Source organism: Aethalodelphis obliquidens, unplaced genomic scaffold (assembly GCF_003676395.1).
Source record: "Aethalodelphis obliquidens isolate GAN/ISIS:26980383/991018 unplaced genomic scaffold, ASM367639v1 scaffold86, whole genome shotgun sequence".
Lineage (NCBI taxonomy): Eukaryota > Metazoa > Chordata > Mammalia > Artiodactyla > Delphinidae > Aethalodelphis > Aethalodelphis obliquidens.
In genome coordinates, this window is record NW_020838030.1 from 3,758,063 (window position 1) to 3,774,755 (window position 16,693).

The 16,693-nt window shown below is 43.1% G+C and overlaps 1 pseudogene; it reads left to right on the forward strand.

Annotated features, from left to right (window-relative positions):
• Positions 1 to 473: 473 nt before the first annotated feature.
• On the forward strand, positions 474 to 6,907 carry LOC113613263 (store-operated calcium entry-associated regulatory factor pseudogene; annotated as a pseudogene).
• The last annotated feature ends 9,786 nt before the right edge of the window (positions 6,908 to 16,693 follow it).

The window sequence follows — 16,693 nt, forward strand, 5'->3', positions numbered from 1 at the left end:
CCAGTCCTGCTCCATGATTTCTCACCGCTCTGCATGGGTGATGACTCAGTGCGGGGGAGGGAAACAGGAACGGCGCTCTGCCCGAGGAAGCCTGGGCTGCAGCTGGGGGAGGAGAAGCTGCCCATCCCTGCCAGGACTTGGGGTTTCCTCTCCTGATCTGTCTGCTGTCCATTCTGTCCAGGCAGGATGAAGGAACAGAAAGGGCTTGAACTTTGGGGACAGACTAAGCTGGGGCGGGGGGGGCATCCTATTTAAGCCTCAGTTTCCTGTTCTGTAAAATAGGGTGGGGGTATCTTAGGACATTGGGTGATTTATTGAGGAAGAGCACTTAGGAAAAAGCTTTAAGGAGTGAGGGAAACAGGATAGGGAAGCGGGGAGCCAAGTGGGGAAGTGGCCACAGGTAAGGTCCAGCCTTAGCCTGATCCACTGTGGGCTGTGGGTTGTTCATGTCACAGAGTTGTTACCCACTCCAGATGCATCCCCATGTCAGCATTGACTGTGCGGTGCTCTTGAAAGGACGTAACCACCTGGTGAGGTTCCTGTCAACAGACGGCAATTCTCTGGAGAAGGGGGGTGGCTGTGAGCTCTTGGCGGTCAACGTGCTGGAGAGTGGACATGCTGGCCTGGCGACGGAGACCTACTGGTGCTGGGACCCCAACAGCAACTACTCTAGGGGTAAAATACCCGTTGCCCAGGGCTTTTGTGAGTTCACACAATAGGCAGTGAAGAAACAGTAACTATTTCTTAGCTGCGTGAGAAAGTGTACCTAGTACCATAAATGTGTACGCTCTGCCTACTGCAGATTCAACATTTTTTAGGGATCAGGGCAGAGTGAGACCCCAATATCTATGTATCTAAGCATGAGCAATATAAAGAAACACTTAGCAGATGAGAACTATTGTATATAGAATGGATAAACAACAAGGTCGTACTGTATAGCACAGGGAACTATATTCAATATCCTCTGATAAACCATAATGGAAAAGAATATGAAAAAGAATGTGTGTATGTATATATATATATGAATCACTTTGCTGTACAGCAGAAATTAACACAACATTGTAAATCAACTATACTTCAATACAATAAATTAAAAAAAAAAAAAAGAAGAAACACAACAGCCGGAAGTTGGCAGAGCAGCTGTGTCCTGAAGACCCCCTTTTATTCCTGGATCACAGGAAAGTTTGGGGTTCCCAAGGAAGGTAGCTGGAGCAGTGTGGGGGACCCTTTAGGGACCTGGGGCAGTGGCTGCCTACCATCTGGCCTTACTGCCTTGCCACATAATTTCGCCTTCCTTCCATGTACCTAGAAGATCTTCATGCACACCTACCTGAGCCTCTGGTCATCTGTATCAACTCCTCCCCTTAACATTTCTCTATTTTGTGCTTCTAAGAAATTGAGAATTGACCACTAGGTACCACCACCTGGTCCATCCAACCCAAGACTCTGCTTTTGCTGGGGCTTTCCAGAAACAGTGAGTGGGAAATGTTCCTGGGATGTCCACACTTCCTCTAATAGTGTACGTCATGGGAGGAAAGAACAGTGACTTTAGAGTCAGACACACCTGGGTTTCAATCCAGCTCTGCCATCTGATGGCTGTGTGCTCTTGATCAAGTTGCTTTACCTCTCTGAGCCTCAGATTCTCCCTCTGTAAAAATGTGTAAATTAATGTGCTTGCTCAGAACGGTGATTAGGAAGATGAAGAGCCTCATCACGTGAGGTGCTCAGCACACAGTAAGCCCCTGATAAGCACTGACTCTTTGCCGCTTGTCTCCTCTGGAATGATGTCATGTATTTGGTCCTGTCACCCCTGGGGGAGCAGATTTCCTATGGTAACCACCTGCACTAGGGGGTCTGGCTTGTTTAGCCTAATGAACTTCTTTACCCTCTGGGAAGAGGCCCTCATCCTGTCGGTTTCTGGCCCCCGTTCCAGGAACTGCCCCACAAAGCCTCAATTCTTTCCTCTCAGCTGTTTCTTGCATCTCCCAGGAGACTACTTCTTTTACGAGCATCGTCTTTGTTCCCTCATCCGCACTTTTTCCTTGTAAAGATGGTTTGGCCAAGGTGGTGCCTTTGCCAGTAAGCTGTGTCTTTTGTTTGGAATCCTGGTAAGATGGTATGGAGCCCTAGTGGAATTTGCCATCACAGAGGAGGACTTGAAAGGGGCCAGTGGTCGGGTGCCTGAGCACCTGTTTCCTCCCTGTATTAGAGGTGCCTCTGCAGGTGAGGAGGGACTTCGAGGTCTAAAATGTCAGGGCACAGACAGAAATATCCCAGCCTGACCTTGGGGTAGCTAACAACTAAAATGTGTCTTTTGACACAGTCTGGGGGTTCAGAGAAAGTAGGAGAGAGACCCAAGCATGGAGGGGCCCTGCCCTGAGTTCTGGGACTATCACATGCAGGGGGAGGGGATCTGGGTTCAAGTTCTGGCATGGCCACTTACCAGCTACGTGATGTAGGGCATTTTATTGAACCACTTTGTGCCTCAGTTTCTACTCCTATAAAATGGGTATGATAATGACAATGAGCCTTTTTCCCCAACACTGGCTTCTTAACTCCTTTACATATGTGCATCGTCACTTCTATAATAGCACCTGCTTTCCCTGGGGAGAAACCCCTGCACACCCAAGCCCTGTGTTTGGGAAAGATTGGCCTTAACCTCCAGGCTTCAAGTTGGGCATGTATTTCAGCCCTAGCCTATGAGCACATTCTACCCTCACACCCTCCTTGATAGTTCAGATATGGATGCTAGACCCCTGGGGGCTCAATGACACTCCAGGGCTTCTGTTGGAAGTTGAAAAACCGGAAGGTCTCTTTCCCCAGGGATTTCAGAGAGATTAGGGTTTCTGCTCAGAGCTGCTCATGGTCATTTTGCCTCCACAAAAGGAGAACATGATTGAGAAAGAAGCCGACACAGAGCCAGGAGATGAAGAGACAAAGGTTCTTTTTTTTTTTTTAAAGCATTTTTTAAAATTTATTTATTTATTTTTGGCTGTGTTGGGTCTTCATTGCTGCACACGGGCTTTCTCTTGCTGAGGTGAGCGGGGGCTACTCTTCATTGCGGTGCACGGGCTTCTCATTGTGGTGCTTCCCTTGTTGCGGAGCACAGGCTTTAGGCACGCGGGCTTCCGTAGTTGTGGCACATGGGCTCAGTAGTTGTGGCTCACGGGCTCTAGAGCACAGGCTCAGTAGTTGTGGTGCACGGACTCAGCTGCTCTGCAACATATGAGATCTTCCCAGACCAGGGCTCGAACCCATGTCCCTTGCATTGGCAGGTGGATTCTTAACCACCGTGCCATCAGGGAAGTCCCGAGACAAAGGTTCTTGATAACATCCATTGAACGCCTGGATCCAGCTGGGCCTGAAGATCAGCCTCAGGGTTTTTAATCACTGTTTTTTGCTAAAGCCAGTTTCTGCTGGGTTTTCTGTCCCTTGCAGCTGCAGAGTCCTTCAGCCGTATTGTATATACAATAGTATTATACATCCCTCTCTGGTTGTTTGGAGAATTAAGGGAGACAAGCCATGTGAGGCTCTTAGCACAGGGCCTGGCATGAAGTAGGTACTTAATAAATGCCCCTTTCTCCCAGGGCTTCAGTTTTCTCATCTGTCAGATGGGTGCATTAAACTATATCCTATCACTTGTTAGTGGAGGTAGAGACCCTGAAGGAGAAGTCTGGGCAGTTTTTTTGTTGTTTTTTTTTGTTTGTTTTTTTGCGGTACGCGGGCCTCTCACTGTTGTGGCCTCTCCCGTTGCAGAGCACAGGCTCCGGACGCACAGGCTCAGCGGCCATGGCTCACGGGCCTAGCCACTCTGTGGCACGTGGGATCTTCCCAGACCGGAGCACGAACCCGTGTCCTCTGCATCGGCAGGCGGACTCCCAACCACTGCGCCACCACGGAAGCCCTGGGCAGTTCTTTTAAAGTAACAGTGAAGCACTGTGGTAGGAAGAGCAATGGTCCCACACAATGTCCACATCCTAAACCCTGTACCTGACAGTAAGTTATGTTATGTGGCAAAAGAGCTTTTGTAGATGTGATTTAATTAAGGATTTTGAGATGAAGAGATTCTTCTAGATTATCTGGGTGGGTCCAACCCAATCACATGAGTTCTTAAAAGAACGTAAGAATTAGGTCAGAGAGATGCAACATTCCTGACCTTGAAGATAGAGGAAAGGGGCCTTGAACCAAGGAATGTGGGCAGCCTCTAGAAGCTGGAAAAGGTAAAGGGATGAATTCCCCCTATATCCTCCAGGAAAAAACGCAGCCCTGCCCACACACTGATTTTAGTCCAGGGAGAATGGCGTCAGACTCCTAACCTCTAGGACTGTCAGATAATCCATTTGTGTTGTTTTTAGCCACTGAGTTTATGGTAATTTGTGTTAAAAAAGAGACAACAGGCCCAAAATGGAGTCACTTATACTAAGCTCCATGTCACCAAACTGAGACTTACTACCTAATTTAATTATAATTTCAGACTCTCCCAGGAATAGAATCTTAAACCAGTCAGGAATGACCTGGTCAGCACTACTGAACCTGCCTGATAGAAGCCTGTGCCCCCACTAAAGGAAGGTCACCTTGCATATCCAATTGCTTTGTGCTAGTATAACTTCCTCGTCCTGCTCCCTTCTTAAAAGCCTTTCATTTTGTACAGCTCCTCAGAGCCCCTTTCCGTCTGCTGGATGCGACACCACCTGGTTCATGAATCACTGAATAAAGGCAATAAGATCTTTAAAGTTTACTCAGGTGAATTTTGTTTTTTAATTTTGTAGCAGCAATGGGATCTGGAGGAAACTCCCAACAACTTTGGGGGCAACAAGAAACACAGGCAGTGGTACCCACAAATGCTTTTAGTTCTCTGCCTTTCTTGCCATTTCCAAGGGTTCTCCTTGGTTCAGAGCTATGTTCTCTTTGCATTGAGCCGCTGATGTAATTGGCTTTCTAGCCCAGGGCAGGTCAGCTTGAGCTAGCAGACAGTTCTGCTAGAATCCAAGTCCCAACCTCTTGGCCCAGTCCCTGGTTCCACTTTGGGAAATGCTGCTGGTTTAGTCCGCAGTGCCCCATGGGACTGGAATCCCAGTCCACAGTCCCCATTTGTTGGGGATGTGCTGGTTCAGTCCTTTCCCCGGTTCTACACTGGAATTGCTGGTGGTGCACACAGGCCTTCTCTTGGCCAGTCCACAGTAACAGCTCTTTAGTTACTGCTGGTGTGTTAACATGCACAGAGGGAAAGGCTATTTCTAATGGGAATCTCAGAAGCCAAAAGCTGCGACACTGGTGGACATGGACTGAGTACTTCAAAGCTGTTAGAGCACTCACCACCTAACTCCAGGACTCCTGTGTTAGAATACGCTGATCACAGAATGGGTTAGAGTAACACTAGGTCACCCAACATCCTCAAGAAAATTTCCACGCAGCGAGGTACACTGTAAAACACCACACAATCCTCGACCCAGGGGCACCTGCTTCTTAGGTATTTATTTGGGTAATGGGATCCTGAAATTCCCAAGAACCGAGCACACCTTCTGGCACACCCGCTTGTTTATGTCTAAGAACTGTGGTCCCAGGAGCTGTGGATACCCACAAAAATGGCAGAATCTTACCAAGACAACCTAGAATTATAATGGCCTTTATGAGGAATGTTCCAAGACAAGATCAATTAAGAAATGCACTTTAAAACAAGGGCTCCCAAATCAAACAAGCAGAATAGGTTACCTAATTTAGTTGTCATGCAGAAGCCTCCAGAGGGCTTCAAAACTACAAAATAGTTTCATTAGAAGAGTCACTGCCAAAAACTAATGAAAAATTAAAGATGTAAGATGCACATAAAATAAAAGACTATGACATAACTCATGCCACTCCCCTCGACCCCTCTTTATCTGCCATCTTCACCAAGCACCCTGGCCAAGGCTGGCGGGCTGGACGTAGCCAGACGCTGCCCTCTCCTCAGCTTCCTTTCACTTCTGCTGACCGTGGGCCCTGCCCAGGGCTGGAACGACTTAGACAGAATATTGTTGTGGGATGCAAAAGCTCTTACCCTCCGCTGGGACCGCTACACCACTTCTCGTGGGTCGGCTCCAATCCCACAGTGAAATGTACTGGAGGCGTAGCTGGATGGGATGCTTATACCCCCAAATTCATACCGTGTCACAACACAGGGTGGGATGGTTACGGTGTACAGTGGGAATGTAAGACTGATTTAGATATCAAGTACAAATTTGGAAAAACTGCCAGGCTGTAAAAGCTATGAATCCTCTGAAGGTACATACTAAGAGGCTCCTATACCTTGGAGTATAACTTAGATCACATGGAACCTGGCCTGAAGAAATTGAGAGAGTCTAGGGCAAACCACGGCTTTCACTCTTTCTCTGATTATTATAAGAAGTTGTGCTCCCCAGACTCATGTGGCATCAGTGGACCGATTACCATCGTGGTGCTACTTGCTATTGACTTTGGAGTTTATATATTGTTCCTTAGTGATGGTCAAGATTCTCCTCCACCATATTCTGAGTATACTCCACATTCCCATCATTATCAGAGATTCACCAACTCAGCAGGCGCCCCTCCTGTGGGCTTTAAGGCTGAGTTCACAGGTCAACATGGTGCAACCTCTGGTTTTGGCAGTGCTTGCATGGACAGCAAGGAAATGAACATTCAGGACCAGGGTTCTGGACTGGCTTGGGAACTGGAGGAATATTAGAATATTTGGCAGCAAGAGAGCAGCAACACCCTTCTCAGACTCATGGTACCACCCGTCTCACCCTCCCTCATACTCCAGCACGTGGAAGAGCCCTGCTTACCACTTCTTGGAGGCACAGGTCGCTCTTTGGCATATTCAAGCTCAGAGACCAGACCCAGAACAGCAGCAGGATATGGTGGTACTAGAAGATGATAAAGTAAAAAGTTGAAGTCAAACACTGGTTGCAAAATTTCTGATTTTTCATCACTTTCTTTTTAAAGCAGTGCTACCTGCTAACAACTGGGGAAAGGGAATATACAAAAGTTCTGTGGTGTTTTGTTCTGTAAAGATTTTTGTATTATTTGAGGCTAAGAGATGATATATGACAAAATGCTTATGTAGAGAATTATATGTTTGTGTAACATACAGATGTATATTACAGTTTTTGAAAGTGATGATTACTGTGGAACGCTAAAAATGTATTGTTTAATTTATAAAACCTGTGATGCCATAAGAAGCATTAAGAATGAAGTCTTTATACCAATAGACACTGAGTACAAAAAATTTCAGACTTAGGTGGTTTTAGTTTATGAGTCATTGCCTCCTAGAAACAATGCTGATATATTTATTACTGGGTGTTTCCTGTTCTTCAGATATTTAAGCCAAGCTTTGGACTACTAATTATACTCAGCTGTGCGTTCTGATCACTTTTGAGCTCAGGAGCTTTGAATTCTTCAGTGGTGGGTGAGGTTCTAGTAAATGAGAATTACCTTTTTTGGAAAAGTAGAAAATACGTTATCTAGAAGGTTGTTGTGAACGTTTGTGTGCTGAAAACAACACTTGAAACCTCCATTTCATTTTAAAAATTGAAATATTTCCATTTTTACAATATTGATTTACAATATTATATTAGTTTCAGATATACAACATAGTGAGTGATTCAATATTTTTATATATTATACTCCATTTCAAGTTATTATAAATTATTGGCTATATTCCCAGTGCTATACAATATATCCTTTTAGCTTAATTAATTAATTAATTAATGGCCACGCAGCACGGCTTGTGGGATCTTAATTCCCTGATCAGGGACTGAACCCAGGCCCTCGGCAGTGAGAGCACAGAGTCCTAACCACTGGACTGCCAGGCAATTCCCTAGCTTATTTATTTTACAGATAGGATTTTGTGCCTCTTAATCTCCTAACCCTATTTTGTCCCTCCCCACTTCCCTCTCCCCACTGGTAACCACTAGCTTGTTCTCTATACCTGTGAGTTTGTTTTGTTATATTCATTCATTTGTTTTATTTTTTAGATTCCACATATACGTGATAACATACAGTATTTGTCTTTCTCTGTCTGACTTATTTCACTAAGTATAATACTCTCTAGGTCCATCCACATTGTTGCAAATGGGAGAATTTCATTCTATTTTATGGCTATTCTGTTGTAGACATTTTATATATATATATATATATATATATATATATATACACACACACACACACACACACATACACACATACGCACACACCACATCTTCTTTATTCATTCATCTGTTGTTGATGGACCATATTCATTTTTTTAAAGAGGTAAAGTTCAAATACTTCAACAAATGTCTTCTAATAGCAAAATCATGCAGTTCTCTGTGGAATCTCAAGTGTTGCTGTAGCAGTCTGTTCAATCTTACATTAAAATGACAGAAAAATAAAATAAAATAAGACCACCTGTGGGCGCAGGTGATTCTCTTCACTTCTTGGTCAAGGACCGAACTAAGGATTAAAGAATTTTCTAAACCAAGGGAGGATTCCCCAAAAGTTTTCTGAAAAATTTAGAGCCCTTATTGAGGCCTAGGACCCCAGGCTGCCAGGTCTTTATCAGCTTGTGCACATGCTGGTAGGACCTGGTGAAGCCCAAAAACGGATGCGGGAAGCAGAACGGCACGACCCAAGGATAACATTTGAGATCCTCAGTCTTCAACACGGTCTCCTTATGGATGAGGAAAAGCTTGCAGAATAGCAACTGATCTTTTAAAAGCTATTTCTAGAGTCTTCCCTGCCTGCACTGATCGGTCAAACATGCAAACAAAAGGAAGATAAATCTGTAGCGGACTTTAAAGCCCATCTGGAAGATCTCTTCCTATGGCGTTCTGGGTTCCATACGATAAATGATGTCACCCAACCTGCTCTAGCTGCCTTATTTGTCAATGGATTATCTCTTGAGGTTGGTGGTTTGATAAAAGGCAGAAAAAAGGATGGGAGGCCCTTGGCCTGACTGGACTTGTGACTATAGCTGAGCACTTTGAAAGGATTGTAAACAAAGGTCCATCAAGCTGCAATCACCCCAAGGCCAGAAACCTAAAATAATACCCGGGCGTCCTCCGCTGTAATCTGCTAGGGGTCCATCATCAAAATGCTGGCCCGTGGGTCAATGTCTCATTTGTAATCACCTGGGACAGTGGGAAAATATTTTCCTCAAAGGCTTTATGCAAATCCTTCCACATCAAGTTGAATGCCCCCACATACCTACCATTGAAGGAGGACTCCCAAATGGTTCACTCCCAGGGTTGATGGGTCTCTGAAGGATTTTCTGGTAAACTGCTATGCTATTCCCTTAAATAGCCAAGGGAAACTAAAATTAAAATTAATGGAAAACCATGCCAAATTCTGGTAGATACTGGAGCCTGCAGATGGGATCCTGGGAAAACTGGCAGAAGCCAGTGAAGGGTGAGAATTCTTACCAAAAGCAGCTCTCCTGAATCTCTGCCTGTAGTGCTTGGTGGAAAGAGGAAAATACACCTTCACACTGTCCCTTTGCAAATCCAGACCCATTGGTTATTGGTCCTTTCTCTCCCAGGGACAGCTGTAACCTTCTTGTTTGTCTTCTCTTGTGTCCTGACAGCTTGGCTTGGTGACTGCCAGGCTGGGGGCCTCAAAATATGGCCAGACAGAAATGTGGGTTGAACGTTTGTGGCTAGTGTCCATTGCCAGCCCTCCAGGGAAGTGTCTAGGTCCTTCTTTCTCTTGGCTACCTTTGGGAGTGGCTCTAGACCTTGGGAGAGTATTATATTTTGCACCCTCTTTGAGGATGCCTCTTGTATCCATGGGATTGTTCAATACTGCCAGAAATATTTACTGTTTGTCCCAGCTGAAACCTGGCAAGATATTTGAAAAGATTTTTAATGTAGCTCTATTGTCAGAAGTTGGCCAAATTGGAAGCTAATATTCAGAGCCTGATAGGAACTTTGTTTAGGCGTCTTCCCTTAAGCTAAATGTATCTAGAGAGAAAGTAAAACCTTCTGAAGCCCTTATGGAAAAATTTACTAAAACATTCCAAAGACAAACAGCCCTATACCCAGAACATAGAACTCACTGAATTTCCATCTTAGGGCTCCCTGATATAAAGAAGCAAATTGAAGATAATATAGCTGGAAGGAGAGATCAGCCCCTAGATATCATTTAGGCTACAGCCCATTCTTTGAAAAATTAAAAGTCCTTGGCTTTCAAATTTTTGCAAAACCAGAAACGCAGCTCTGGAAACAATTCAAAGTCCACTTATCCTTACCATCTGCAATTCCTAAGATTGAAAAAAAGAAAGAAAGAGGATTTTTAAAACTACAAACTGCCAGGGACTTCCCTGGTGGTCCAGCGGTAAAGAATCCACCTAGCAATGCAGGGAACGCAGGTTCAATCCCTGGTCAAGGAACTAACATGCTGCAGGGCAACTAAGCTCACGTGCCACAACTACTGAGCCTGCACACCACAGCTACTGAGTTGGCGCACCCCAACTAGAGCCTGCAGGCTGCAAACTACAGAGCCCATGTGCCCTGGAGTCTGTGCACTACAACTAGAGAAGAGAAAACCCACACGCCACAACTAGAGAGAAGCCTGTGCGCCACAACGAAGAGCCCACGCACCACAACAAAAGATCCCACATGACTCAATAAAGATCTCGCATGCCACAACTAAAACCCAATGCAGCCAAAAATAAATGAATAAATAAATCTTTTTTAAAAAAAATACAAATACAAACTGCCAGAGAAGCTCCCTTGCCCAAAATCTAGTCCACAGCTTCCATAAGATGACTTGCCAAGGATGAATACAAATCTTAAGTGTCTTCTCTAAAAATATTAATAAAAAAACCTTTAGCCATCCTAGCAGGTAAACTTAACTTATTCCAACTGCCAAAAAAAAAAAAAGTTTGAATCCATCTGTTCTTTTATAAGCCAGTGAGTTTTGCATTATCATACCCATTTCACAGCTAAAAATGTGAAGTTAAAGCTATAAGATCTCTGCTTGCATTTGTCTAAATGTTTGTGTATGTCTATGAATGTATGTTGTAGCTGTGTGATATTTTTCTACCTTTGCGTGGCATTGCTAAGAGCAATTTGTAAAAGAACTTTAATTCACTTAAAGGAAAATACATGCTTCTAGACTCTCAAAAATATAGAAATTAACCCAAATGCTTTTCAACTTAACATGATTTAGGATAAATCTTTAGTAAATAAAAGCTAGTTTAAATTTTTTGGTTTAATTAAAAGAGGCCTGTCTTTAGACTTATCAGCACCAAATATAAAGCTTTTACTCTACTTAAGTTTACTAAAGTCAAATAAGCTCATGTTATCTTTGTTACAGAATTTGTCAGCAAGAAAAATAGCTTGGGATGACAGCAGACTTTGTCCAACGTCCCGAGAAGTTTTCGTGGATAGTTAAAACATAATTGTTAAGAACAACTGATGTAGACAGATATAAATGAGATAAAAGTTTTCAGGTGAACTTTCAGCAATAACTATGTGTAAAAGTATGTCTACTAAAAAATAGTTTGCCAAGTAGTTTTATAAACTGAAACTTTAAAGTTTTGATAAGTTAACTTAAATGATGGAAATTCATTGAAAATCTAGATCATTTCCAAATACAGCGCATTCATTACTGAATACAGATTTATCCACTTTTAGCTTTTTCTCAGAGGAACTAAAGCTATTTGGGTCTACCCGTAAACATGTCTTCTTCCACATTTAAAAAATTGTACTGTGAGGAAGCATATGCTTCTAGAGGTAATTCACGTATTCATCCATTTGCCAATCTAAAGAACGCTAGTGTAAGAGACAGTCTACAATTGCTTACTTCTTAGTTTTCCCTAGAAATTAAAGGTTCTTAGACTTAAGAATTCTAATCAATATATGTACTTAAAGCTACTTAGAAATAATAAGGATGAAAGGAAACAAGTGTTTGTGGAAATTAGGTAAAGAAAGCAAAATGACTGATCCAGGATGAGAAAGAGTAAAAACATAGGACAAAATCTGAAGGGGTATTAGAAAAAAACTTGTGGAAGTTTTGTGGAAAAGGAATCTTAGGAAAGGAATTTTATGCATGGTCAAGCTAAGACTGGAATGAATTAATTAAAAAAGGGAGTTTTTATATCAAAAGTACACTGGTACAAAATCAGAATTTGGTTTTCTCTTTCAAAGTTGTTTTGTTTTTTTTCTGACTTTTGGTCTGCTTTTGATAAGAATGATATTGTGAAAGGTTTTTCTTTACCTTTTGAGTAATCTGCCTAGAAAGCAAAGATTTATGTCTTACCAAAATAATTTCCTGTGCTTCATGTTGTCTTAGGTCTTTGAATATTTAAGAAAACTGAGTTTTCTCAATTGTAAAAGAGCTAAGTTTTGCTTACAACTATGTAACCTTTTGTATATGCCTTGGAAATCTTTCACTGTCACTTTAGTTAAACATCTAAGCGTTGTTTCATGACGATCTTTATCTAGTCAAGGGTCAAAAACTTTCTATATTTATTTACCAACTTTGTCAAATTCCAAATGAAGTCTTTTTGACTTAGAAGTAACTTAGGGATTTTTCCAGAGGACCCCTGGAACATCTCAGAAGATGTGTTCTCTCTCCTTATATTGATAAAAAAGAAGATGTTGAGCTAATTAGGCTTATTTAATATGTTAAATTATATGGGAAGCATTGTTAAATAAAAAGTAATACCAAGCCTTCTTTATGATGTACTCATAAAGGTATAAGTTATAAGTGTTCCAGAAATTATTTGAAATTCCTAAAATTCTGACGTGTCCTGGAATGTTATCAGTCATAATTCTAGTTATCTTACAATATTGTATGTCTCAGAAATAACCAAATTTCTATTGCATTATAATGAACTCTAATCAGATCTTTAACTATCGCCATTATTAAAATCTTTTGTCATTTACAGACAGTTATTGTCCTACTCTGATGCTTTTGTAAAAGTGAGATTCATGGAAAGGACCCTACCAAGTATTCTTGACCCCTGACACTACAGCCAAATTACGAGGTGTTGAAACTTTGGGACATATTTCACAGCTGAAGAAGACCCCATCTGACATCTGGTCTTGTGTAAATGCCAGAGACCTCAAAATCAAATTGACTAGGAAGAGAAGCAGTCAACACTGAGGTAGACTGCTTCCTCCCAAAACATCAGATCAAGGGGATCAAGCACGTTTCCTTCCATTCCTCCTTCCCTTTCTGACCATTCTTTTCTTAATTCTTACACCATGAGGCTCTTTATGATTCTTTTGTCCACCTTTTTCCTTGCTCTGGCCTGAAAAGTTTACTGTTCACATATCTCAGGCCACTGTAAATGAGGATAAACTGACTGTTGGATTTGCTTTGATGCTGGTGATACTGTAATTCTTTCTGCCTGTCACAAATGTCTTCCTGATTTCCAACACCTCAGTTTCTCAAAAAAAAAAAAAAACCACAAAAAGCAAAACTCATCCCTGTCTCTATTGTGTCAGACTCTCTGACCTTGGGAGTCCATTTCCTTGTCTCTGGTTAACAACCTCAAACCCAGAGAACCTTGCATCCAGGCTGTGTATAAGGAAAGGAACCCAAGGCACAGGTAAGTAGAATAAAACCTCCTGTGTAGTCTACCGACTCTTAAATTTTACTGACCTGGCTGTCACTTTCTAGGCCTGAGCCACAGACTCAAACGGCAATTACCAGGAGGCATTCGTGATTCAAAATTAGCTTCCTTTGGTAGATCACTCCTCCCCTTGCTCAGAGTAAATGCAAACAAAGCTATGATCAGAAACCTCTCCTTAACTTTTGAAGATTTTGTAGAATCTGCAGCTAAAGCAATAGCTGCCCCACAAAAATTCTTAAATTCTCTGGCCACAGCTGTTCTTGCTAACAGGCTAGCCCTTGATCATCTTCTAGCTGAGCAAGGAGGTGCTTGGGCAATGGCCAACACCACTTGCTGAAACTGGATTAATACTTCTGAAGAAATTGAAACTCAGCTACATAAAATCACTGAACAAGGCACTTGGCTTAAGAAATTGACTCCTTTCTTTGACTTATTTGATTCTGATTGGTTTGGGTCTCGGGGAACATGGCTCTGAAATGCACTCCAGACATTGAGAATCATCCTGCTTATAATAATCATAGTAGTTCCCCTGGTGTACTGTATTCTCTCAGAAGCTTTAAATTCATGTTTGCAACTGCCAGTCACCAAACAAATGATCTCCCTAAGCCCAGAATGTCAGAAAAGGAATGAAGAGAATGACCAACCAAAGGAATGAAGAAATGAAGAGAAAGACTGCACTTGTGACCTGTGAATACCACAGAGATCCAGCAGAAAGATGTCATGACCTGTAAATACCACACAGAGGGTCAGGAAAAACTGTGAGAACTCCGGAGAGGTAGCTGGGAGTAGCGTTAATGGCCTACATTTTGATAGCATCTCTGTTAGACTGAGAGCTTGACCAAAAGGGGGATATTGTTAAAAAAGAGACAACAGGCCCCAAATGGGGTCACTTATACTAAGCACCACATAACCAAATTGAGACTTAATACCTAACTTTGTTATAGTTTCAGCCTTTCCCAGGAATGGAAACTTAAACCAGTCAGTCAGGAATTACCTGGTCAGCACTAGTGAGGTCATCTGCTTGACAGACGACTGCCATTCTCTCTAGGAAGATGACCTTGCCATAAGCAGTCCACTTTTTGTTAGTATAACTCCCCTGTCCAACCCCTTTCTGCCTATAAGATCTTTCATTTCATACAGCTCCTTGGAGCTCCCTTTTATCTGCTAGATGGGATGCTGCCCAATTCATGAACTATTGAATAAAGCAAGTAAGATCTTTAAAATTTACTCAGTTGAATTTTGCTTTGTAACATTTGTTACAGCAGCAACAGGAACTCATATAAGCATTCACATATATTCTTATTCTTTTCATTCATTCATTCATTCATCCTTCAACAGCTATGTGCCAGGTCCTATTAGTAAAACACAATTTCTGCTCATAATCTACGTGGGGACACAGATAATTAATACCCACTTTGAAAATCTCTGTAATGGAAAAATTAAAGCTCAGTTTGATGAGCACTACAACAAAGGTCAGACAGATTTCTATGGCAACAAAGAGGAGGCACCTAACACATCTTGGGAGTGGGGCTGATGGTGGTCAGGGAAGACTTCCTGCAGGAAATGCCATTTAAGCAGAGACCTAAAAGGATGAGCAGAATTGACCAGAATAGGAGCAGTGTGGCCTGGGGCATGCTAAAAAGTATATGGTGGTGTATTAGTTACGTTTCTCCAGAGAAACAGAACAAACAGAATGTGTACATATGTATATAGAGAGGTTTATTTCAAGGAATCAGCTCACATAATTGTGCAGGTTTGATAATTCTAAAATCTGCAAAGTAGGCCTGCAGGCTAGAGGCCCAGGGAAGAATTGCAGTTTGAGTCCAAGGGCCAACTGCTGGCAGAATTCCTTCTTGCTTGGTGGAGGTCAGTCTTTATTTTATGAAGGCCTTCAACTGATTGGATGAGGCCCACCCCCACTATGGAGGGCAATCTGCTTTACTCAGAGTTCACCAATTTAAATGTTGATCTCATCCAAAAAATGCAAACATCCAGAATAATGTTCGACCAAATATCTGTGGTCCAGCCAAACTGACATACAAAACTGACCATCACAGGTAGGCACCAATTTGCTCCACAACATATGGACACACAAAACATCACATTATCTTATTTGTCTCAATCGCGTAAGGGTGTCCCTCTGCCCACACTCACCCGATTGGCAAGCACTCAGTCTCAGGCATGGTTTTGTGGGCTACTCTGTTTTAGGCTCAAACAAGAATCAAGGATGGGGGCTTTCTGTGACAGTGGGAAAACAGGGATGGGAAACAGGGATGGGGCCTGTTCTTCAGCTCACTGAGAGGCTACTGTGGCCATTTATTCTTCTGCTCTCCTTAGCAGCTGTTTAGCCTGCTTCTCTGTGCTCCATTGACCAGCCCCTGTTGACTCCAAAAGTTTCCCTCACCACCAGCCACATACCTGGCCATGGAAACCCTCCTGTCTCAAGCTCTCTGGGTGGTCTCTCCAGCCTCCCCAGGCATTCTGGAACCATAAAGACACTCCCTGTCTTCCTGCTTTGCAAAACCAACAACGCTGAGAAACCCTCCCTTCCCTTCCTGCCCCTTCCTCCCCAGTCAGATCTCTGCCTCTGCCGCTGCCTCCCTCCATGGACCCCCTCCCATCCCCACATTTGCAGTCTGGCACAGGTGAGGGCCCTTCCATAGGCCTGGAAAGTTCTGTCTGAGGCACTGAAACACAAAAGTTCCTGGAAGTATCAGAATCCACACTGAGAATTATAAAGGGGTTTGGGGGAGAGGGGCGGAATTAATACAGGCTTCTCATTTTTTGAGCCATGTGCAGGGGTGAGAATCAGTCAGAGATGAGTTCCTCAAGACACATGGACACATTAGACAAAAGGACTGCTTGTGCAAAGGCCCCAGGGCGGGGCGGGGGGGGCAACAAGGAGGCGGGAGTAGACCACGAGGGAGAATGGTGAGAGATGAGGAGGGTGCAGGAGGCAGGGCCAGACCACCGTTGGGCCTTGAGCCAGGGTGAGAAATTTGAAATGTATCCTGAGGATTGAGGGGAGACATGGAATGCTTCTGAGTGGGAAGCAACACAATCACATTTGTGCTTTGGAAAGCTCCCTTTGGCAACTGGATAGAAAGTGTCCTTGATGGG